This window comes from Argiope bruennichi, chromosome 2 (assembly GCF_947563725.1).
Source record: "Argiope bruennichi chromosome 2, qqArgBrue1.1, whole genome shotgun sequence".
Classification (NCBI taxonomy): Eukaryota; Metazoa; Arthropoda; class Arachnida; order Araneae; family Araneidae; genus Argiope; species Argiope bruennichi.
Genome location: NC_079152.1, coordinates 88,513,797 through 88,538,830, shown reverse-complemented (window position 1 = coordinate 88,538,830; position 25,034 = coordinate 88,513,797). Strand labels below are relative to the sequence as shown.

The 25,034-nt window shown below is 29.2% G+C and overlaps 1 long non-coding RNA gene across 3 annotated transcripts in view; it reads left to right on the top strand.

Annotated features, from left to right (window-relative positions):
* LOC129959349 (uncharacterized) overlaps positions 1 to 25,034 on the top strand; it is a 336,984-nt gene that overhangs the window by 201,269 nt on the left and 110,681 nt on the right. For 2 of the 3 annotated variants that reach the window (XR_008783417.1, XR_008783418.1), the window contains exons 3-4: positions 19,911 to 20,027; positions 21,411 to 21,633. The exons of the other annotated variant lie outside the window; for it this stretch is intronic. This is a non-coding gene — a long non-coding RNA (uncharacterized LOC129959349). The remainder of the gene's footprint in view (positions 1 to 19,910; positions 20,028 to 21,410; positions 21,634 to 25,034) is intronic. 3 annotated transcript variants of the gene reach the window in all.

Sequence of the window (25,034 nt, the reverse complement as noted above, 5' to 3'; positions counted from 1 at the left end):
CTCATTTTGCAGCAAAAATCTGATTTCTTCCAAGCAGTCAACAAATCTTTGAAGTACGTTCCCGAGGATCAACCAGCGAACATTATTATACATTAGTAAGTCATTATGCACAGAGTTGACTTCATCCAACAAAGCTCAAACTTTCGCTTATTTAAAGCCTATGACGATATGAGGTTGACTATTTTTGTGACTAACGCCATTAAATTAACAAGAGATGTTAAACCACACTTAGCACACAAGGCGTGTTAGTGAATAATGCAGTGGAATTCAAGAATCGAAGGTCCTACGTCTGTTTGAAATAAACTAATGAAACCATTTTCTTTGGCCACCACATTTTTGGAGAACCATCAGTTGTTACTGAAACAATTCTTTCCAAACAATTTCTGTCTCAGCAAGCGAAATTTTAACTGCCTTACAAATATATGTGTTCTTTGTAGTTATTAGCAACGATGTTATCGCAATTAATTCTTACTTAATGATGTTTCCTACACAATATCGAGCAAAAACAGAAAAAAGTGCAGATGTAGTGACGTCAGTACTTTCATCAAGAAATAGCGATATAAAAGAAGCGGAGCTAATGTCATTTTTTTTTATCTGATACATTTCTGGCCAGTTTTAAGATTCTTTCTTTTATTGTGTTTCTAGACAGAAGAATATCTTTGATTCCCTGAATTATCTTATCTTTATTATCAAAATCATTGAAAAGTGAGGACGCGTATGCTAACCAAACTTCCTTCAAAACCCTCCTTCTTTAAAATGGTTACTATGCCGAACAATGACATTTACAGCCGAGTGACTTGCAGCGCTTGTATGACAATTTTTGCTAACATATTTAATCATAGACATCGACTGTTCATTTCTGTCTTTTATTGCACTTGCAATTAATTCTTTTTGCACTGGTTTGTGTTTTTACCAAAAGGATTTGGTATTTGTTTCGAAATGCCGTTTTACAGACGATGTTCAACATACCACTGTTCCAGAACATAAAACACACACCGCTTTGTCGCCTTTACTTATCCTGCCATATTTCTCGGTTCACCAAGTTTGAAATTCTGTTACACTTACTATCTTGCACTTTTTTTTTTTTTGCTGAACTAACCATGTTAAAAATCGTAAATATAACACAAATAAACTTTAAAATACAGTTGTGTCAAAGAAATTGACTATGCTATGCGTGGACAAACTTTGCATCATTAGCAATTGTAGACCACCACGTAACTAACGGAAGGCGTTAACAAATGAGTGTGCTCCCAGTGATGATTCCAAATTCGGCCTTCGGAAATTACAAACTTCAATCCCAGAAATTACAAACTACAATCCTAGCAATATGAACTGAAACTACTTCGAAGTTCGCATATAATGACGGCACACTCACTTTGCAGAGTTCGCGACGGTATGAATCAATGAATTTGCCCGATTTTTTTTTATGCATGAAATAGGGTAGGGAATGGGAATATGCTCATAGTGACCGATCTGTCGCGTTTGTTTGTAATACTTCATAGTGAAGTTTTTTATATAGAACTAAAATGCAAACCGTTTTGATCGGTGGCGTGCCCAAAATATAGTGTAGCGTGCCATTATTTCGCCATCCCTGCTCTAACTAAATAAAGCTTACACGTATCCTAAGGACTAAGACTCAAAAGGTTTTACTTCCATAGAACAAAAAATCACAGAAATAATTCATCTAAAAATTTGAGATGATTCAGCTCATAAGTGACTACAATACACGTAGTTACTCATGTCTAGCTGCGGTCTATTCTATATTTTATAATCTCGATTATAGCTCTACTGGTCGCTTTTATTACTCTGTTTACATTTATCCGATATTTCCTGATAATTTTTTTTATCTTCAGGATGTTGAATCTACTTAAATTTTCCGAATTCAATCCACATAAATCAATCTAATGACTACATTTTCATGACTAGAGTCAGCACAAATTTTATAAACCATCTCTGATAATTTTTGTACTATGGAAGTCACATTTTTTTATTATGTTTCTTAGATGCGTGTAATTTTTTTAATCAAATTTAGCTATTGGAAACGAAGAACTGTATAAAAAGTTAAATTTATAATTTTTATAAAATTGACTTTTACTTTAAAAATACTAATGAATGAATATCTTATTTGAAAGGTTTCTGTAGCAGAAAGTACATATCTGCACTCGATGGTTGAAAAAATAAAGACAATGCAAAATTAAAAGTGATCGGTAGGACTGAGATGTTTAAATGATTTTCACTTAAGGCTATGCAGATCAGTTCCGCGTGTTTAGCTAACTTTTGAAAAATGGAGAATTCATTGAAGAATATAGCACCACGGTCTCATTAATTTGTTGAATGACTCTGCAATAGTTCATTACTGCTTTCTTGAATCTAGAGGAAACTCTGAGGCATTCCGGAAAAATAAGAAACTGTGATGAAAAAATACAAAAAAGTAGTCTAAACATCATTCTATTAGACTTATTGTTTCCAATGACGGGGCGACCGCCAGAAGTGAAAGACGGTCATTAATTTTCAAGTTTATGGAAATTAACAAGAAATTCAAATATCTCCTTTCTGATCCACTCAAAAAAATATATTTCTTCCTAGAAGGAGAGGTTTTCAAAAAAATTGCAAAATTAATGAAATGTTCAACAAAAATTAAAGGGAAAATTATCATAAGGAATCACTTAAAACAGAATGATGGCACATATAGTATGGAACTTATTATTATAGGAGTTATATAACTTAATTCTATAGGAACTTATTATTATAGGATAAATATTACTTTTCTATGAGAAAACTAATATTTATAACCGAAAAAATTGTAATTTATTACGTTACTATATTGAGAAATTTAAAACGTGCTTGCATAGAGATGGAAAATTTACTTAATGGTAAAATTCTGAAAGATGGAATAAAATCATATTTGATGATTTACATTTCAAAGATTTACCTTAAGTATTTACGAAAGTTAATTAAATTGTAATGAAATAATGAAAAAAAAAGAATGATTGCAATAATTTTTATTTTCAGTTTAATTCAAAAATAGTTTATTCTTAGTAAAATATATCTACTACTTCTCTATCTTTTAAAGGAAATTTAAATTCATATTTATATATAAGGTATGATAGTAAATCTGTTTTCATTATTATATAACTGTATTATCTATCACAATAATTTTCAATATGGATTGATACATAAAAACAACCCATAAAAAATTTCAACAAGGTACGTTCCTAAATAAAGTACAATAAGTGCAATCAGTAATTACTACTTGATCTGACTCTGAAAAATTATTTCATTTATGGCCTTAAAGGGATATTGCGAAATATTATTACGATTCTGGCATAACATCCATATAATAATGCAATGCTTGAAAGATTATATGCATTATCCTTTTAAGTTGGTTGAATATATTACCTAAATCAATATAGTAGTCATAAAATACACTATTTCTCTTCATAAATAATGCATAGCGAATTCTAAAATTATGATTTGAAGTACCATAAGAAAAAAGAAGTTTCTTGGTAGCTATTCGAATATACTGGCATCCATAAATTAAAAGAAGAAAATATAACACTTTTATGTAAATATAAGCATAAATATAAAATACAAACAACTCTAAAACAGAAATACAATATAAAAATATAAATTTAGAGGCCTAATATAATGCACAAAAAAAGAAAGCATATGAATTTATAGGGTTTGGAGGGATAAGCAAAATAATCATAAATATTTGATTAGGGTTTCTTTGATAAAATCTTAGTAAAATACATGCTTTTCCCTCGTATTAATATAAATGAAGTAATTAATAAGAAATTGATTTAAATATTGCCACTATTGTTTAAAAACATGGAAAAGTACATTTTTGAAAGTGGTTGTGAATTGCATTCGGCAATGCTTCTTCCAAAATGCATAACATGCATGTTCTATGATAGAACGATCTTGTGATATTTCTTCAATGGATGTTTAGCTTAGTTATATTAATTTACCACTTCGAAGTAGCATGATGGATATTTCGAGATTAATTTCTCAATTTTAATCCATGGCTGTATAAAGAGGATGATACTTGAGCCGTCATACCTTTCTCTTAATTTCCGCACCATATCATCAAGAGGACGTTTGATGCATGAAAAAAGATTTTGCATGTATCAGACACACATATACAACAAATCTTCAATGAAGTGTCTTAATTTATCAACACTGCAGGCTATTTATTTATTACGAGGGATTTCAACTCCAGTACTGGAGTCGTGGGGCGAACTCTAGTACGATAAGTTAGATTCATAGAGAATGATCAACGCAGAAGGTAATTACTACAAGAACTCTTAGCTAGTGATTAAGTGAAACAGGTATACAGAACAAAGTGTGAAACGCAGATTTAATGAGACACAAATTTACAACAGAACAGAAATATGTTTGTTTTATGGCATAGGAAATGCCTATAGCTTCGATATAATGAATCCTTTGAATGCTTACTTTAAATATTTCAAATGATTATTGCTTATAGGACACCCTATTTTCAGTTAGATCTCTCATACTTCATATGAATTGTGAGGGTACTCTGTATACAACTGTATTGTTCAACAATTGAGGATTTTATTTCATTTTGTAACCCACACCAATTCAACCTACCCATATAAGGATATATGATATATTCATAAAATGGTATATAGCATTTACAGTCAGAATCTCTAAAGGATCAGTAATTAAAAGTCATTTCACTCGTCCTATGCCATTAGAGAGAACGTATATCAAGTGCAATCATTAAATAAAGAGACAAAAGCTTTTTAATAAAATTAATTTAATGAAATTCTAAAGTATTGCTTATAATTGTTAAGGCATTTATCTCACGGTTATATTAATCACATATTGCTATGCTCGTAAAAGTCCTTTGGTTGCTGTTTAAACCAGTTGCTCACTCATTCTCTATTTTCATGGTCCTTTTAAAATCATAGTTCCTACATTGCTTTTTTGAGGACACCGAAGATGTAGAAGTCATACGGTTATACATCTAGACTATATGGTGAGAGGATCAGGGCATTCTGCAAAAGTTCTTTTGTCTCCTAGAATGTATATGGACTAACGTTGCCATACAACAGGATGACCCTATAGGAGAGTTTACCGAAATGTTTAGATTTAAATACCTTCTTGAGAATTGTTAATGTTTAACGAATGTCGCTGAAAATCGGGCTCTTTTCACCAAAATTCATGAGGAACTGTTCCTTGCAATCAAAAAAGAATTAAAGCATTACTATACCATCACTAATGTGAAGGATCTTGAATTGCTCGGAAATCGATCTTTTATCATTTCTTGCATGGCACAAATCGCCATTTAGAGACTGGAGACAAGCAAATTTTTTCTTCACCCTAACAAATATATTTAGGCTCTTTTCACCAACATCATAATTTTGGTTTAAGGGCATCTGCCTCGTTATTTATTGATTTACCAAATTGTAACACAGTTCAATTTTCCTAGCACAGGAGTGATTACTTACAGCATTACATAATAAATGTAATAAAAGTTATATGCGCTTTAATATAAATTCAAGTTATAATATAAATTCAAGTTATAATATAAATATATAAATTAATAATATAAATTATGATATAAATTAAAGTTATATAATTTAATATAAAGGAGTATAATGATTTAAAAATTTTACATAAATGGAAGTCCATCATAAAATAGAAAATTTCAAATCATGACAACACTAAAAATATATAAAAGTATTCGATGTCCTAAAAAGTAGATTACGACAGAGAATTTAAATGATAAATGTAGTAAAACTGCATGACCAAATGCATTAAAACAATTCAAAAGCGAAATTCCCGTTTAGCATATCAGGTTGCCCCAACAATTCTGCAAGCTCCTCCTCCTCCTTCTTTTTTTTTTTTCTCTGATAGCCTCGGAATTCTTGATTAAATTTCCTAACCACAGTTTTCTATTGTCAATAGCTGTTTTTTACAACTTGGTAATATTTAGTGTATAAACATTCGTATATATAACGGTCCAAATCGCCTGGTTTCCCACATAAAAAACATGAGACATTTAGTGCAGGAAACAGGCCATCAAAATACAATCTAAAAAATAAATGTGTGATTTATCTAACAAATAAATCAGTTATTTGTTAAAGACAAACGTACTTGTATATTTTGTCAGTGAATGTTCCAATTCCAGCCTCTACGACAAGATCCTAAGTTTCCCAGTATTTATGCCATTCAAAGTTTATATAAATTTTGATTTTGTGCTTAATGTGTGTGTGAGGGGCCGAGATATTTAATTTTTCTCCATCAATAGTGGCTAATTTTACGAAGTGGTTAGTTTATTCGGTTCCTGGATTACCAGCATGTACTTTCACTCGGAAAGGCTGACTAATGATCTTGAATTATGAATACTATCCTTAACTCTGAAGATAAATTCATATCTGTATCTAGGGGTTTTGTCTGTTTGGAGAGATGACAAGCTATAAATGAAAGACCGATTTTGGCTAATTTGGAAATATATTTCATTAAACAGATGTTACACAATTTTAGTCCATTAATTTCTTCCACTGTCTTTGTCTCTTTCTGCTTCCCGTCCAAGCTTAAACTTTTTACTATGATTTTAGAATTTCTCAATAAAAATAGAAAATATTGTAATTTTCAAAAAATCGTGCCTTGTCATTTCTCACATATGTAACCGTCTGTAGTTAGATAAGCTATTTTTGGTAATAAAGTCAGTCTGGGAATAAGGCGAAGCTGTGAACGCGAAAACGCAACAAGACGTATGAGGAGAATTTTATTTGAAATTTTCAAACATAAATGATAAATTTCTAACAGACTTTGGAACGAATTCAGTCAAGGGGAACTTTATCTTTCTCTTCATCAGTATACATTTGAATGCAGCAACTCAAAATCTAGCAATCGATATAAATAAAATTTCGCATATAATTTTAGCAACAAAAAGCTAAGATTTGCAACACATTTTGGATAAAAGTCCATTAAAGTGTGAGTGATTCTCTGTTCTTCTGTTTGTGAATATTTGAACAAGATAACTGAAAACTGTAATAAATTATATAATTAAAATTTAGTATAATATCTTGATATCATATTTGTAGAACTATATCAAATTTTCGTCCTAATTAATTGAAATAAATGTTCCCAAATGTAGACTCAATTCCCTATGCTGCACAATGGAACTTAACAGAAAAGTGTATGTGTTTATACAAGCAAACCGTGGGAAGAACCAGAAGAATAAAGTTTCGAACTCTTATGCCATTATTTTAATCAACATCAGCGAATATATGAATATCTTTTATTAACCTGTAAACATTTATTCTTTTGCGAAATAGAACTTGGAAAATGAAAGAGGAATGATCATTGAAAATATAAATCAAATTAAGTCCTAAAAACTATTTTAATGCTTGGCTGCCTTTCTGATACGTTGTTAATAATAATGTCGAAAATTCTTTCTACCCATTGATGATACTCCTGTTTATGGAATAAAATATGAAATTTGTACTGGCAACAGTCCAAGTATCCTGTCGTGAAACTCTTTTATGATTGATCAATATATTTTAGGATTGAAGAACACCATCAACTATGCTTATTCTAGTTCCACAAAGTATATTTGCGACGATGATAAGAAATGCTGCTGCTGCTGTTAAACTTGATGCTTTTTCCCATATTTATAAACGCCGCATGTCGGTATTTTTGTTTACATACTTCTGGAATACATGTTTAGAATACATTCTGTTACTATAAAAAATAGGTTCTCTATGGTAGTTTCGCAGGAACGCATATACTTTATCTTAGATGTAAGCATGCATAGCATATTTAATTTACTACACAGCTAAATAAAAATAAAAAAATAAATCATTTCTAAATAAAAAATATGATTATAGAAGAAAAATTAAATTTTATTCAAAAATAAAATATAACGCAAAAATATAATTCAAATTTAAAATTACATTTAATTTGAAATAGAACAGATTTTATAACACAAAATGTATTATTCAAACAAAAATAAGAAAGAAAAATGATAAATTTTAAAATGTCTTTTAAAAAAAATTTAACATTTTAATTTTTATAACTCTTATTTTTACTCAATTATCATTTAAAGGCAATAAATTCTATGATGGAAAAAATGACGGAGAGTATTATTTTCTGCCACTATAATAGAAAGATCCTGCTTTATATAGCTTCATATTATTATCATTATCTAGTATGATTCCAAAAATACATAATTTAGAAAAACTTTGATGGATTTTACCTATAAAAACATCTAAATAGCTATATAAATTCTTTATTTTCTCGATTTTAGATAAATTTCTTATTTCAAAAGCTGACCTGCATCAAAGGCGTCGATTTTATCAAACCATGTCTCTCATATTCTTTTAATTCCTCATTTGCCTATGACATTAATTTAAACCATAGTTGTTGAATTTATTCTCCTAAAAGAATCAAAACTTAAAGTGTTGCTTTTCATTCTCTATTGCACACTCAGACCTTTCCGTTTCTATCATATTATTTTACATTTCGTAATTCATGATGAATTGTCTCAAGACCACATATTTTCCAAAATTTCTTTCCTACAAACTCTGCATAGAAGGTAATTTTGTCACTCAATTTCCGTTTCAAAATATCATCTAATTTTCTTGATTACTGAATATGGTTGATTATTCTTTTTGATATGCTTCAAATAATTCTCTCAGGCCTGAACTTTTCCAATCATTTTTTTTTCTGTCCTATTGCTAGACTTTGAACGAATTTAATATGTTGATGTTGAGCTTGGAACTTCTCGTACGTTTCATAATTAAATCTTTTAAATCTTGTAAGATGAGTTTTTACAGGCAGCTCATTTTTATTCCCTAGCTTGCGAAAATTACAATGAAATTTTGAACATTGTCCCTAAGCTAAGAATAAACATCAAAATTATCATGCCTAGCCTTTGCAAAACTTTTGCGATGTTTAATTTTACTGATAAAAAGAAAATAATTTTAAAAATTTAAAAAGAAATAAGGATTGAGTTAAATGAATGCTCTTTATTTTTAATATTTTATCTTTTATTTATATATACAAACGAATTAACCTTATTTATATAACCAAACAAATAACTGTTAAATCCTAATAATCTGTATTTGAAAATTTTTAAATTTATTAAAATTAGTATTAGGGTTCTTAATTATTTAAAAATAAGATGTTCATTTCGTTTTGTGGTAAAATGTATTTTTGTTATTTCATGTTTAAATAGGTAAATAACTCTCAACAACATTATCATATGCATAATTTGATTTACATAAATATACAGTTCATTTTGAATGCACATGAGAGGTATACAGAGACATTCTTAATTTTCAATCCACATCCAATTGCATAGGAAAAATCTGGCATCGTCTTTTATCATCTCTAAACTTTCGCACTATCGTATTTAGTACTTGAAAAAGATACTTGATTGAAAAGAATCAGATTGCACTAAGCCCATGTAAGCATAGTAATATTGAATGTCAAAGCTGCAACTCTCTCTATCCTGAACTCGACACTCTCCTGAGGACACATAGTCTTCTTAATAAGGGCAAAAATTTAATTATAAAGTTAATCCTTTTTGTCTCACAAATTTAACTTACACAAGCCAAAACCGATCGTCAACGTGAAAACCTGTCAAAATTGGAATGGTGAAGATCGGAATTTTGCATATATATTCGGTCCCTAATTTTCATCACATCATTTGGAATTGATGCTTTAGAATTCGAACGAGCAAAAGATGTTTTAGGTCAATAGAACTGAATGAGGGTTTGTAATATACCCTAGAAAGGTATTTTTGTGAGGGGAGGGAGAGTTTGAGTTTAGCAGGTATGGTGTAGTGTTCCTTAAATACAAAGGTTAAAATTTTTAAGGTCGATAACTACCACCATGCAAATGCTTGATATTAAGATATATTATATTTAAAAGATTTTAAAAAGTAAATTCGAATTTTAAAAAGATACTATTTAGTACAAGGAAGATTATTCTATTATTGTAATAATTTCATGCCAAGAATACTATTATTGGTGTATGCATGTCTTAAACTATGATAGCCAAATTTGTGTAAAGTAATTTATCTTAAGATGAAGAACTCTTCAAATTTCTTAATTATGTGTTTATACTGCTGATAAACACTGAAATGCTCTAAATATAGGTTTAATTTATTTCTTGTAAAAAATAAGGGGTCAAAAAATTTTAACTTGTAGGGAAAAAATTTCATAGAAAAAACAGCAAAGATTTGAAGATGATTTTTTTTTATTTAACTTTCTGTCAATAAAATATATTCATAAAATGACAGTTTGATTAAAAAATTATGACAAGACAAATATTTTGAAATAAAAATATTTTCTTCATTAGCTGCAAGTTTTTTCGAATTAATTTCCATTGGGAAATCTTTCAGTCACAGGCATGTTAAAATATGTTAAGCGTTTTGCTTTCTTGTAGAGATTTTTGTTTCTTCCAGAATCAATCATAATGTGGAAAATTACTTAATAAAAAATTGCTTTAATTTATTTAAAGCAAATGTATATTCAGTTCAAATTACTGACAACCTTACTTTTGGTAAGTACGTGGAAGAGAACTCGCTAGGTAACTAAGTGGATTCTAGTCTCGCCGAAAGTTTTGCTATAGTGATGTCTACGTGTTGATCCCATCCCAATGTTGGACCATGCCTCCTATGATAGAAGTTAGTACTTGGAACAATGACGATTATTTTATAGCTGACCTGAACACTCATGTTACCGTTCGCCTCTTCTGACTATTTAAATCTAGCGGATGGGCCTGAGCTGCTAGAGTTTACATCTGTCTTAAAGTGTACTAAATCTAAACCTTATAAGTTCAGAAACGCCCTAAAATCTCTCGATTAAAGTCAGGTTGACAAACCTCTAATTCGGACGCTTTCAGGAGCATAGTTGAAATTTAATGGTGAAGGGTAATTACGATTAAACATGGATATAAAAGAAATAATCCCAGTCTGTGTTTGGTCACAAAAATTTTTCCTGGGTTTTAAGACACTGGAATTCCCCAACTAATGGTTAAAAGAGCTTGTCACATTGATTTTTTTTTTTCGCAAAATTTAGTAATTTTTGTTTCTTGAGATAAATGCTCTATTGCTCCATAACAGAATTATTTTAAATATACAAGAATAAAAATAATACTGTTGAGAAATAATAAGCAAAAAAAAAAATGCATTTGCTTATCTGATTGCTTATCTAACCAGTATTTGATGCAGATTTTTAGTACAAAATGTTTTAACTCTAGCATAAATTATTCCTCATTTTAAAAAAGTGATTTTGTGTTAATAAAAAATATTTTAAAAAAAGAAACAAATTAATAAATTGTATTTTGAAAATAAAATATTTTCAAACATCATATATAAATAATTAATTTTTAGTTAATGGCATCACGTCATTCTTTTAGTCGCTTCAAAATGTAACTGTTGTGGTGATATACAAGGCGATCGAAATTAAAACAGCCCTACTCTAAGCTTACTATAAAGCGAACTACTCAGTGTAAAGGATTCAAAATCGGTGAAAATACTATTCAAGACATGGGGAGACGAATTACGTGAAAAATGTTTAGCTCCAGAAACACCGATGGATGGCGCTGTACAACAAAAAACCTGCTGAAAAGACACAAAATACATATTTGTAACATGTTATATTCGAATGTATCAAACATTCAATCTCAAGGACCTAATCGATGTTTACCAGCTTGTTCAAATGCGGATTTTAATTGATCGATTGAGATGCTCCTTACATGCAGGGATTAAGATGTATAGAACAAGATGGTTAGGTTGACGGCAACGCGAGACTAATTATTTTATAATTTGTAAAATGTTGCCGAAGAGACTGCTGAATGCAGAGTCCAAAGTGTGGAGGCGTTTCATCTTGCAGAAAGGTAATTGAATCAAGACGTTGGTGCTGTTGCATTTGGGATACAGCAAAATTTTCGAGCATGTTTTGGTACCTGCTAATTTTTTGTGTAAATTCTCAAGTCGACGAAACTCTCGAAGTGCAGCAGCAGCATTTAATTTGTTTTCATAAAAACAACTTCACAAGGAAAGAGCGAAGCCATCATTGATAAGAATGACATTTCCCGAGATTTATCCCTTTTATACCCAGAACAATAAAAGCAAACCAAGGATTTATGCCCATTTTTGTGCTTACAGTGCGAAATTGCCGCTACAATGACAGTTTCAACTTCTTCACTTTTTCTTTTTCATTTCAGCAATAGAAATTGGAAAGGTGTGCGGTTTTGTATGTGTGTGTGTGTGTGTGTATGTGTGTGTGATTATTTGCATCGTTTTAGCATATTTTCTGTTGTACAGCGCCATCTATCGGTATTTCTGGAACTATTTTTTCACACAATCCATCTCCTCATCTTTTGAATAGCATGATCACCAATTTTGGAGTCTTTATACTCAGTAGTTCGTTGTACAGAAAGTTCAGAGAAGGGGTGTTTTAATTTTGATCACCTTGTATATTGTTTTGTTTCCAAAAAAATTATTCAAGTTTTATTGTCAAGTGTTTAAATATTAAATTAACTCGATGCATTTCATATGTTACATAAGTATTTTTTTATCCCATTTAGGGAGATTGCGTTTTTTAAAACTTTGACTGAAAAATTCACAAAAATGCATCAGAAACTAAAAACGCCAATCAATATCTTGTATTATTAAAAAAGATATTTATAACTGGGTGTAAAAACAGAAAGCGGTAATTGAACATAAGCATTTTTAAAAAAATATATATATTCTTTCATGAATAATGGATTGAATACACAATAAGCATAAAAAAACAACTTTATTTAGAAAACAAATATTTAAAGTGCAGTTCCCTTTTTCTTCTGAATAAAAAATGTTTCTTATTAGGAAATATATTTGTGTTGAAAGGGAAAATATGAAATTTATATATGTTTGTCTCGAGAATTTGCAAAATGCATAGAAAGTACAACCAGTTCCAAAATTGTTTTTTTATTAAAAGATGTTTTTCATATGATAAATTTACTTTCCTCGCTCTAATGTATAACCGAAAAAAACGGAAGCCTTTCAGAAATTAGAATGTAAATATCATGTTATATTAATCAAAGGGAATAAATTACATTTGTGAAAGAATTAAGAATAAAAATTGAGATACCGTAGCGTATTCCTGGAAAAAAATTAACTTCATAGTGAAACAATTTTTAAATTACTTATAAAATGTTTGAAAATTGTTCATTTTATTGCAACTCCTTTTCTTCTCATTCCAGAAAAAAATTCCAAATACTTTGTAATTAGATTGTATAGAAATATGTTTTTTCAAACTTATCTTTCTTTATTTAATTTATGTGTGTTTTTTTTTTTTCATAAAATTTTCTAAAAATGAGATTTTGCATATTTAAAGGCAACAAAATACTTTTTCATCAACTTAATTTAAACTTTAATTTCTATGAATATTTTTTCCAGGTTGGGTTTTCAATAAATGTTAAAATTCTAATCCAAAACCCCCATATTGCTTTTGGATGTAATATTTATGTGACTTTACTAAGTATTTTTGGAACAAAAATACATCTAATTTTAAATCACTTCAGTAACAAAAATGGTTAAAATTCTAATTGATTTTCATACTTCTAAAGCTTAATAATTTATAAAACACGAATATATTAATACGGATATATATTTTCTCTTTTATATTTTTACTAAAAAAGTAAGAATAAAATCAGATATCTTCATAAAAAAAAAGTTCTTTCTTTTTAGGCAGTATATACCACCAATATGCTAATCACTTTTTCAAATTCATTTGACCAATTAAAAATAATAATTTATTATTCTTTTGGGCTATTTTTTTCTTCTTGCTTTTATAATTGGGTTTAATAGAAAGAGGAGTAATGACTCTTCATTGATAGTATCATGAAGTACAAGCACAGAAGAAATATTGAAATGAGAAAATTCTTAGAAGCAATTTTTGAAAATTAATAAATAGTGGATGTTAAGTATTTTGAAGTGTTTATTGCAGTTTTCCCAAAACATGCGAGCAATTAAATTTAAATTTAATCTTATCGACAAGTCATGACAATACTTTCAAAGTAATGTTAATGCTAAAAAAGGAGAATTCATGTTTCCTACAGGACCATATCAATATCGGAAAGAAAAGTTAGTTGGTTTCATTCCTTCATGCCAGTGACAGACGTTAAAATAATTTTTGAACCGAGAAAGAATTCTCAAATGAAAAATCCAAAATAATAATAATAATAAAAGAATACCGGATCAATTTATGATTGATGATTCAAAGGCTTTAAAGCACCTGATGTGAATGTGTTAAAAATTAGAATTGATATATTGTACATAGTTTAAAAAAATTATTACTTATACTCATACGTTTACATATATACAATGTGGATATAAAATAACTTGAGGTGTTTGAAACTCGATAGAAAAAAAATGTATTCAGTATAATAAATCTAAATTAGTTGCATTTATTACAAAGGTACAATACAGAATTTACATTACTTTTTTTACATTTACATTACAAAACTTACTATTTAAATTTCCACAAGTTAAGAAATTTTTTATTCAAACAAATTACTTCTAATTTTTGCTACCAACCACATTATATCAAAATACACGCATCAATGTATACAAGGCAAAGAACTGGAAAAATTACAGAAACCACAATTTATACTGCATTTTTTTCTACTTCATTCGGCTCAATAAGTCTGCTATGCTTGCACTTATAATAGTGAACTCATAAACAATTGCAATCGGGACAGACGTAATGCGCAATTTAATGACATAATACAATTTTTTTAAAAACTTCGAAATATTTTGCAGATAAACACATAATTAGAAATGTGTTTCCTTTTAAGTGACTACCGTATTTCCTGGTGATCCCCTTGCAAGATGGCCCAACTCGACAACAGTTACAATTCATCGGTTATTTAATTAAAAATCACAATTAATTAGTTCTTTAATTAAAATCACCCCGTGTGACTTTTTAGGACTGTTAAAAAAGTGCTGTTTACAAAGAGGAGCTTGATAATTTACAACCTTGAAGGATTGATCTAAAAATCCTAAAAAAAATTTCTTTGAACTGCAGCTTTATGCAATAGGCTTAAATCCAAAGAATCCGCTTTTTTTAATGTTTCGAAGATCAACTAATTGTACTAAATTATCAATGGTACCGAAACAAAATTTTTGTAAAAGTCAATAAACTTGTTAATTAATTACTTGTTACTTGTTATATATATAACAAAATGCTCAATAAAATATAGACATTCTGTATAAAATAAAAATAAATCTCAAATCCTCTTAGAGTGGTTTCTGTTTTTAAGTGACATTTGTAGCCGACTTAGAGATCTCACTTTCAAAACCATCTGAACAGCTGAAAGTGATAAAAGACTCTTGAGAGCTATCTTTGGTGGCCAATTAATCCTCTTAATGTCGCCAGAGCTGTTAATCCGGCTTGTGTGGCAGGGAATATCATTCACTCCCTCGAATAAATCCTTGCCATCTGTTGGAAAGGTAAGCCTAAATTTTCTGGTAAAATGATATAGAGTGCTCATTTCGGATAATTTGAAATTTCATTTTCGGCAATAATAATTTGGAGAGGAATGCTATTGTTTCTTTATAATGTAAAATGGCTGGCGTGTTGATCATGAAACCTGTAAACTAAGAAAAGCAAGTTTCGAAATAATTGTAAAAATACTATTCTAGAACATAAATGAATAAAGTAAACATTCTTATGATAGTTTGATTTTGATTAAAATGAAACTTTTTTTTTACTTTTGACAAATTTGCAAAGTATTCTCAATTTCAAAGAAAGTATTTTCTCTTGATTGTCTCACATTTTTATAAAATGCGTTAATTTTTAGCTTCTTAATCTAACAAAAATAATCAAATGTGTATTTTAAGCTCTTTTCTTCCACCAATAAGTCGAAACTCTGATATAAATATAAAATTTTAGTGTCAAGATCGAATTTTATTTTCTTGTTTTGTTTATCATGCTAATATTTAGAGATAGGAATAATATCAATGAATTTCATTATATGATAAGTTTGAAGAAAAATTATTCAAAATAATCTACAGAGTAGTTTGTTGAACTTACAGTTGCCAAATTTGAGCGCGTAGCTTTTTCTTGGATAACAAAAAGCTTCTAAATATGTTAATTAAGTTTTTATTTAAACATTAATAAAACATTTAATGTTTATTCTAAAATATTTTGGAGCATATTGTTGCAAAACTTTTTCTTCGTTAGTGCTAATTATATTTCTTTATAATTCTTTTCTCTAATTTTAATAATACTTTAAAATAATTTTAAGCATATTTAATAACAATTATTATCATTATTTTAGTGACTAGATTTATACTCATAGAATTGAGAAATAAAATTCATATAAATACATTACAGCTCTTCTTTATGATTAAGAGAAAAAATTTTAATAAAATAAGAATTAATTAACCATGTCTAAATGTTTAAGTCTTCGCTATATTTTTATAATTTAAAGAGCTCACATGCACATAAGCAGACTTTTTATTATTTTATATAGTGTTAGAAACTAATCTACAAATGATGTTCAAATCTCATCTGATGAGCTGATTGCATTTTTTAATTATCATGTTCAGAAACAAGATTCAAACAAATTTCAAATTTTTTCCTCAAGAAATCCAAAACGTGTAGAGGCATCAATAGTTCGAGGTCGGTAGTCTTTAAAGATACAATACGTCTTTTAATAGTTCCTATACAAAAAAGTATACACAAATTTGAGTACAAATTTTTCAAATTATGTTTTACATATTGCAAAATTACCAATGATATATTCATCAGATTGGTTAATAATGAAGAAATACAGATTTACAGATTTTCTACCTTTACAACTATCCTTCCAACTTCAGAACAAGCCATTTAAAAGTCATAAAACATTTAAGAAAGCATAGTCTTATCCTATTCAAAAGAAAGAGTAGAATAAGACTATGTTTCTTGAAATACAACAGATTTAAATTCACAATTCATTTACAAGATACTGAAATTCACATTAAATGAAACTGAAATTCACATTAAATGAGATTGAAAAATAAACGATATGCTCTATGAGGAAATCACTAAGCATGTTCATCTAAGAATCCTAGAGTAAATATTTACTAACGCAAAATACAGGAATGTTATTTATATAGTTCCAGTTATGAACTTATCATATACAGCGATTAGAATGCTAACAAAATTCTTGTGACTGGTGTGTTCTCATTGAACATACCTCTAATCAGAGTCTTTAATAGAAATAGTGTTAAATCAAGACGTTTAATCACAGATGTCATACTAGTTAATGTTCGTTCACGGATTCGAAAACCCTCCGTGCTTTTGCGCATGCGCCAGAATGAGTTTATTTATTCAAAATAGAGGTGGAAGAAAAGATATAAAGAAGAAATGTTTACGTTTAATAATAGGGTGAACTCAGATTATCCACGGACTTGGAAGGAGGAGTATAAACTGCAGATAATTTATGATATTGATAGAAAAAATATTAATTCACAATAAAATATTTTAGAGCAATTTTTAATTTACCATAAGGTGCTTAAACATTAAATTATGATAAATAAATGGAAGATTTCTGTTCTTAAAATTTGGTAATTTGCGTTTTACAAAATATTAATAATCTTTAAATTAAATACTTCTTTTGATTTTCAATTTTTTATAACATTTTGATATTGACAAAAGTAGATAATCCCAGCCACATTTATTTCATATTATATCAAATATTTTTCGTGCCATTTTTGAAAGCCTTTTTTGTTTGTTTGTTACTTGAACTAGCCATATAAGTAATCAATGTATAATTTTTATTTAAAATAAAATAGTATGGTTAAAAACAATTAGTCGACATTCACATGCATGGAGGGGGGGGGGTGAATGAAATGAAGAGAAAATGAAGGTCGAAGAATTCCGTAAATGTGCTAATCCTTCCGTATCTCATCCCTTAGCCAAGCAGAATCATCGAAAAGTGGTAATCTGAGGATATTGAAACGAACAGTATCTTAGTTTGCAACCCTTCCAGAATTCCCATGTACACACCTATTGCATCATCAATCATATGTAGTATTTTGGAAGCTAGTTTCACCTTGCATCTAGAATCCATTTGCAAAAACAAGTACTAAAATAGTTTTTCTACAGACAGAAATCTGCTGAACGAATATATTACACTTCTTAGCCTCAGCATAGAAAATCGGAATATTCCTGTTGTATTTTTTATAAATATTCAACGGCAATTATGTTTTTAAAAAATGAAATAGTATTAATTTTTCCGTTATTTAAAAAATCCAAATTTGCAAGTCTATTTTAAGCTACAATATTATCACCACATTTAAAATTTTTTCAGCATGTGATTAGTTATTTTGTGGTTTAAGAAAAACTAATTTGCCAGTAATTAAAGGTAGATAAGAATGTAAAACCATAAAAAAAATTGTAAAGTTTGAAGCAATTATACTTTAATGAGCAAAGAAAAAAAGTCATTTATAAAAATTCATAATTACTTCAGGTTATTCTCAATAAGACAAGTGCTCTTCAGTTTTCATTCGCTTACTTTTATTCTAAAACTATTTATGGAAAGATTTTTCTATAAAATTACCGAATTTCTTCCTTTCGATCATTTATTAAGTGTGACTCAACAAGAATTGCTTTAAATTAAACTACTTAGCAAATCGAAAAAGATTATTTTGTGAGATAATGATACATACTTTGTATGAAAACCGTATCCTAACAAAAAAAAATAGCAATGTTTGAAAAATAGTTCTTCTTCGGAACAAAGGCAATTACATCAATAACAGAAAAAAAGATGCAATACCCAGTCTTGCTAACAGGGTATTTTATTTTCTCGAATAAGAAATGCTCTTTTCGTCAAAAGATTATAAAAGATACTTTATTTATTTTTCTTTCCAAATAACGGCAGGAACACTTCAGGAACAGAAAACAAATTGTATTTTTTCCTTTAAAAATATTTTTTTTTTCTGTTTTCTGTGTCGTATTCTCAGTTGTCTCAAGAAGCATTACGGAAAGAAGCAGATGTTCTTTTTAACTTTACTATGGTTCCTTTGTATACTTTAACATCGTTACCATTTCCGAATTGACGATGACACTGTATTTGCAAGATCTGCTCTTCAGTTGAAATTGCCATGCTTAAAAGGAATACTTATTTAGGAAAACGGAATTTGTAACACTTTTTGGAAGTTCAGAAAAATAATTTTTGCTTATTCCCTATTTTACGCAAATATTTTTTATTTTAATAACAGTTTTATTTCATGCATAAAAAAGACATAAATGTTGAAAATGAATGAAGTCATTCTCATTTAAAATACACCAAATAAATCTTAGTATCCAAAACGTTTAAGCAAAAATTTATATTTGATTACAATGCACCTATTAGGCTGCTGTGGCTTTGTGGTAAGCCTGTTGGTTTTAAGGCCGAAATCCCATTCTACTAACGATCCATCTCATATGTAGAACTAGTGCCCACTAAATCAGACAAAACATAACGCCGTCTCATATACACATATCCGTAACTATTCTGGCCACTGAACAGTTTGACGGGCATGTTACTGGAATTTTATTAAATACCAGAATGTTTACAGATGAATAAAACAAAAATAACTATGTAGGTAATTTGCAAACATATGAGAAATGGTAGTAATATGAAACCGTTTACAACGATTTTCTACTTTGAAAGATTGCAGAAAAATTATCTGGAGTAATAATATGCAGAAAGATATTATGTATGAAGAAAAAAAAGCATGAATTATGAGATTATTGCACTTGTTATCATAACATAATAAAGGAAGATGCAATTACAAAAATCTAATATAAAATAATTTGGTTAATCGTAACAAAGAGAATCTCTATCTATCTCTAATCTCTATATGTATGTGAAGAAACAGTGGTGACTTTTTTCTTTTTTTCCTTTAGTCCTAGTGTGTATGATACTTAATACTGAAATCTAAGGACGCAAGCAAGCATCTTCCTGTTGGCGACGAAGTTTGTCTGTGGAGTACTCGCGATCTGATCAGGATTGAAAATTACAAGGTTTGTCCCTAAGTAGCCCTAACGTTGCTTTCAGAAAGTTAACATAAATAAACTAATGATATACTTATCAATTTAATAAGTTTAAAGATCCACCATAAAATAATATACATGCTGCACAAGTGAAATTTCTTTCTGCAAATTATCCTTTATTTTCCTATATATAATCCGTTTTTCTCATTCAGTATTTGGCCGCGTAAAGAGAAATTCCATATTTATCAAGAAGAAAAATCGTACCTAATATAGCATAGTTTGCAATTTTTCACAACAATACATCTTGTGTGGTCTCATGTCCCTGTAAGATGTGAAAAGTTTTTTTAAATATTTACTATAATTATTATTAATTATTTTAAGCGATGTATTAATTCGTCAGTATTATTGTTTGAATTTAATTTCAATTAATTTTTTTTAATAATTTGGTGTTCACGATTTCCGCACTAAAATGTATTTAAGCATCAAATTGTAATAGACGTTATAGATGTTTGCATTTTAATAGTTTTGCACATTTTTTTGCTACTGCACTTAAGCTAGCTCTCTAACAGCATTACACCAGCAAGAGGGCGTTTGACCCTAACTGATTTAACATGCATCAGACTGGCTAAATCAGTTGAAGCATTTCTTTGGTAAATCAGATCCCCGAACCCTCCGGTCTCAAAGCCAAGATCTTTCTTTTCCATCGTAGCCCATGACGTGGGTTAGCAATCAAACAACTGGTTTTATGCTACCTGTATGTACCTCCACAAGTGGTATTCTTGTTGTGATATCTCCTATATTTTTCAATGACCACCTTCCTTATGTAAATTCGTGACAGTACATCAACTTAATGAAAAAAATGCGAGGAGTACTCCGTACATATAATCGAATTAGAAATAACTGATTTGCTACATTATGAAAAGAATGCTTAAAGATAGACATTGTGGTGACAGCTTATAAGCCAGTTAACAGCTACGCTACACGGGCAATTGGTTTTGTATTGTGGTCATGTTACTCGGCTACGAACCAAAAGGTCCCAGGTTCTATCCTCGCTAATCACAATCCGCTACAACATCACTTCTGATTGCCTTTGTAGTTACTATTCTGGGTTCTCTTGATTTAAATCAATGCATTTAACCGTGTAATTGAATAAAAGATTAGAATGATGAATCTTCTTTGCTCTTTTATGTGGGATTAGTGTATTTGGATATTCGAAGAATATTGATTAATTGTTATATGTCTACTGCGACTTAATGATTAGTCTTCTATTAAAGTCTGATAATATCAACTAAATTATGTAATTATTCTTATATTTGGTTTGTTATTTCTGAAGTTATATATATATATATATCTAGACTCTGATATATCATCTCGAACTAGGCTTAGACTAATTTTCGAAACAATCATTACTAGGGACAGATAAGCTACACGTGTCATCTTCCCACGTGATCCTGACTGTCTACTGATTCTGCGCCAAATTGTGAGCTTCTTGTAGAGCATCAGCAGCAATCGTCGATAGGTCAATCACCCTATACTTAGTTATTTCCTGATGGCACAACAACATTTCATTGGATTCGAATCGCTCCAGTGTTTGAGATTTGGACATCGTAAATGGTGCATATCTTAATATTTCTTGGTAGGTGAATTTTTTAGAATTTCTTTTTTCTTTTTCTATATTGGCACTTTTCTTATATTGAATTGAGTTTCATTTGCATTTTATATCAAATTTTAAGTATTCTTGGGTTTCTTATATATGATTACGTTTGGGGTTTCCGTCTTTTCGACAAACTCTTTGTAATATTATTTCATGTGTTTGGTGTTGTGTTTATTTAACATTGGTGTTAATAATTGTCTAAAATGTCAAAAGCCACATATCCTTTCAAGGATTTTGGAGACAAATATTATAATTTGATCATAAACATTATGGCAAATTTCAGCTTCAAATGACGAAATAAGCTCTTTATTTGCTTTGATGCCGGGAAGAACTTTCGGACTAACATACAAGTAGGACTGACAAATTAACTAATTTATTCAAATTCTTTGTGAACACAAATGTTAAAAAACGTAATTGATAATTTGAACCAGGCTTTAAGATTGTGACTTGGAAAATATGCTGAATCGGATAATAGTATGCTAAATTTTAACTTTAAGAAAGAAATTTAGGCCATGAAAATTCTGTTCTTGAAAGCAGAGTCCGAAATAACGAGAAAGTTAACGATTTTGTAAAAGGTATTTGTCAAAAAAATTATGATACTTTTGAATAAAATTGAAGCTTTATGTCAATCAAAGGAAATAGTCTCTTGTTCTGCAAAAATGGTGGTCAGTAATAAAGCAAATAGCAAAGTTAAGATAAAAATCTTTCTAAAACTTCCCAAGCAAAAGTTCAAGCAACCGGGGGAAAAAAATTGCTGACATAACACTGAAAAATCAGACTGTAAATGATTAGAAATTAAATAAAATTCCAAGGGCAGCATTGCCGCCAAGACCGACTCTGATTATTATATTATTTGATCGAGACTTTTTAAAAGAGTAATGCATTTGATCGAATTCAGTAAGCCACGCAAAAAACATCTTCGTTTCATCTTGTATAAGGTTTAAGCTGAGATGTCATTGGAAGATCTGATTTAGAGTTTAAGTATTAAAAATAATTAACTAATAGATAAAAAAAGTCGGTCTAAGCTGTTTTAAGAAAAACTTTCAATTAGAAACAGAAATAACCAAAAACGGATAATTATTAATATGAAGACCCACGGTGCAAAGAAGCAACGAGGTTTGTCTTTTGATTAGAATAATTACCAAATGAATGATTTTCACTCAGATATTGTACAAATGTTTTAAACTTTAGTGTTTCAAAACATTTTGTCCGATCCTGTATGTATAAATAAGGTCGGTACAATGACCATATCATATAATCACCATTTCAATGTATAAATCGTAAATTCTATAATGCAAATGTCAGTGAAAACCTGAATCTGCCATTGGACCATCACCGTAGAAATATAAAGTGTCCTCAGAGCATCAAGGCCTTTAATTATACTATTTTGCACAGTGATTATGGCCTTGCTTAAAGCTCTCCATTATTAACGTAAATTTTACTTTGCCTATTTACAATCATGCTTTTGTGGTTACTCGAGAGCTAATCGTTTTGAGCGCATGCGCATTCAAGACAACTATTTGACCCTTCTCTCAAATGGGCCGAAGCACTATTCTTACACATCTAAAAATAATAAAGCATTTATTATTTTTAGTTTTATTGAAATCCAGATTTCACATCCGCTATCGCTTATTTCTTACAGTAGAGATTCAAGCAGAAATTGATAACTTTTCTTCGGTACTTTTTCCCTATTCATACCCTTGTAGACTCGTTAATTAAAGAGATTGACAGTTTTAACTTGTTTAATGAAAAATATTATGGATGATTTCAAATCCAAGTCAATCTGCAATTATGAAATTTGAAGATGCAACTTTATATAATTGGTAAGTTATTTAGTAATTTTTTCAGTTTTATTTTGTTATTTTGTCAGTTCCAATTGCAGATTTTGCTACTTTATTTTATTTAATGGTTTATTATCCTCAGAGCTTTGCGCCATTTTCGGTTAGATATGAGATCGCTGGATCTTACTTCAATAAACATTTTGTATACAAGAAATATTAACTTCTTGATCTTTAATCCTTTAGTGACCACTTATATTTACTACTTATGGAAATTATAAAATAACGGTAGTGGCTTCGATTTTAAACATCATATAATATTTTTTTTATGTAATTCTCGGAAATATTTCGAAAAACCATCTCTACAGTTCAAAATAAATTAAATTCTTTATTCTCAGAAGTTATCCTTCACGAGGATTTACTTATAGAGTAATAAATTGTTCATTCAATTCTTTTAGATAGTACTAGTCGATTCTTTTTTTTTAATTTCTTGAAATGGCTATTTGAAAATTTTCTGAGCATTTCTCTATGCAAAATATATAATCATTAAAAGAATAAAGCACTTGACAGGACGGGTCAGGCAGCATAATCTATGTATGAAAAAGAAAGACCGATATTTAAAAATAAATATTTTACCAAATATTAACCGAGTACATAATTTCTTGCAAGCTTAGTCAAAAATGTGATGCCGTCTTTTAAATTAAATCCGCCTTTACTTTTAAAAAGCTAATGACATAGAGGTCAAGGTATATAATTTAACTATCCCTAATTCAGGAATTGTATAAAGTTTTTACTAAAAATACTTCTTTAAAACCGAAAATCTCAATTTTTACAGACTTAATAACTTTAAAATTTAAATTCTGGCTCAGAAGGACATATTTATTGTTTCTAAAACGTTAAGAGGTGTCTATCCTCGAATCCTTAGTCTATCCCTCGAATGAATAAACTAAGACGTGGTACTTCCTTTATAATAAAAAAAAGTCCTAGGTTTGATAAATTTGTGTTCATGTAATCTTTTTTTTTCCTTATTGTTCTTAAGTGTGTAAGGATTTCCTTCTTGCTTTAAGTAGGAAGGAACGCAGTGCTTTTTAATTCTAAGAAAATTTTCTTACTTGCGTATAAAAATATTGGAAAAGCATTTTTTTAAGTTTAAGCACAGCAAATGATTTTATTTGAGTATTCATTCTTTCTATTATGTTCAGATTCCTTCAAAATTGGAACCTCAAACTTCACACTTCATGTACTTGCTTCAAATTCTAAATTACTTATTAATATTGGGACTCTGGTGTCAGTTAATATTGACGTGGCATTTCTTGATTTATTTCTGTTTCTTTCTAAACCTTTTGTCAAGATAAGAATAAAATTCTTTAAAATTTAGAAATTTTAATTCACAAACATGTATTCAAGTTCTAAAAGTATTTTATTTCGTTGACATATATAATCTTTTCAATTATCTAAAAATTATTAAAAATGAGATTTAAAGTATTTCATACAGAGATCGATTTTAAGTTTTGTTGTGGTGCTTGAATTTAAGTTTTAAAGATTAAATAAAAATCCGTTTTATTTTTCAAGTGCTTACTGACGATTTTTTATTAAGTATATTAA